Here is a 1,216-nt window from a genome sequence, read left to right as displayed (position 1 = left end):
TCTCAGTTACTGGATGCCTAGCATTCCAGGAACCAAAACCTGTGTGTTCAGTATGGTTACTTAAAACTATGCAATTAAAAAAACAAACAAACAAACAATCTTGTGCACAGCTTCTTTGATTTGTGGTTCCCATCCATGTCCCAGAAGTGCTAGGGCATCGGGAAGTAGTAACTCAGGGCTTCCAGCTATTTATAACTTTTCAGACAGTACAATGGAAATCTTCCATTTACCCTCATTTTGTCTACCTACAGAAGCTAATCAAAAGGTCAAATCTCTTTTGCTTTTGGCTGCACAACAATTATGTCAACTTGGTGTGGTAACATGATCAGCTCATGGTCCCATGAAGTTCTGAGAGGCATATATGCCTGTAGCTGGAGACGGAAATGGGAAAAACAAATAGTTATTTGCATATAACAAATGCAAGTCTGGAGACCAAATCTTTCAGAATATTGGACCTGTGGTTTAAAAAAAAGAAAAAAGGAAAGGCTAGCTAAATCAAAAGGCTGGGGACCACTGGCCTATGGTAGCACAGCCTTGCGGGTAGAGTCATAGATTATAGAGTCAGATTACCCTGATTCAGGTCCCAGCTGTGTGTGGCCCTGGAGGAGAGGGTTAGTTACTTAACCTCTCTGTTAACTCATGAATAAAAAGAAGATAGCCATACTGTCTCATAGAACTGCTGAGAAGATAAAATAAGTATTTATCAAGTGTCTAGAACAGAGCCTGGACTGCAGGTAACCAAGGACAACGGTGTCTGCATAAAGCCACAGCTCCCCACATGTCCTCCAAAAACAATACAGAATAAAGAGAAGAACAAGTAAAACTGCACAAGCACTACACCCTCAATATAACTAGAGCAAAGACCATAGCCAGGCTTACAAATGACCTGTAGGTAGAATAAAAAAAGAAAAGAAAACACCAAATCCCAGTGAGGTCTCTTCTCCTGCTACAAGCCTTTCTGCCAAGCAAGAGCATTCAGAGAAAGACTTCATGGAGGAGAGAAGAGGGGAGCTACTGGCAGCTAAAATTGCTCTAAACCCACCACCAGAAAGTCTGCCCTAAGCACGACAATGAATAAGGATGACCGAAGAATTGGTGCCTTTGAGTTATGGTGTTGGCCATGGGCTGTTAGAATGAACAAATCTGTCTTGGAAGAAGGAAAGCCAGATGCTGACAAATGAGAACGGACAGACTATCTCACTGGCTTTGGACAAGT

The sequence above is a fragment of the Orycteropus afer genome, unplaced genomic scaffold, assembly GCF_000298275.1.
Source record: "Orycteropus afer afer isolate SDZICR_OR568_19922 unplaced genomic scaffold, OryAfe1.0 scaffold00048, whole genome shotgun sequence".
Classification (NCBI taxonomy): Eukaryota; Metazoa; Chordata; class Mammalia; order Tubulidentata; family Orycteropodidae; genus Orycteropus; species Orycteropus afer.
This window is presented reverse-complemented; position numbering follows the sequence as displayed.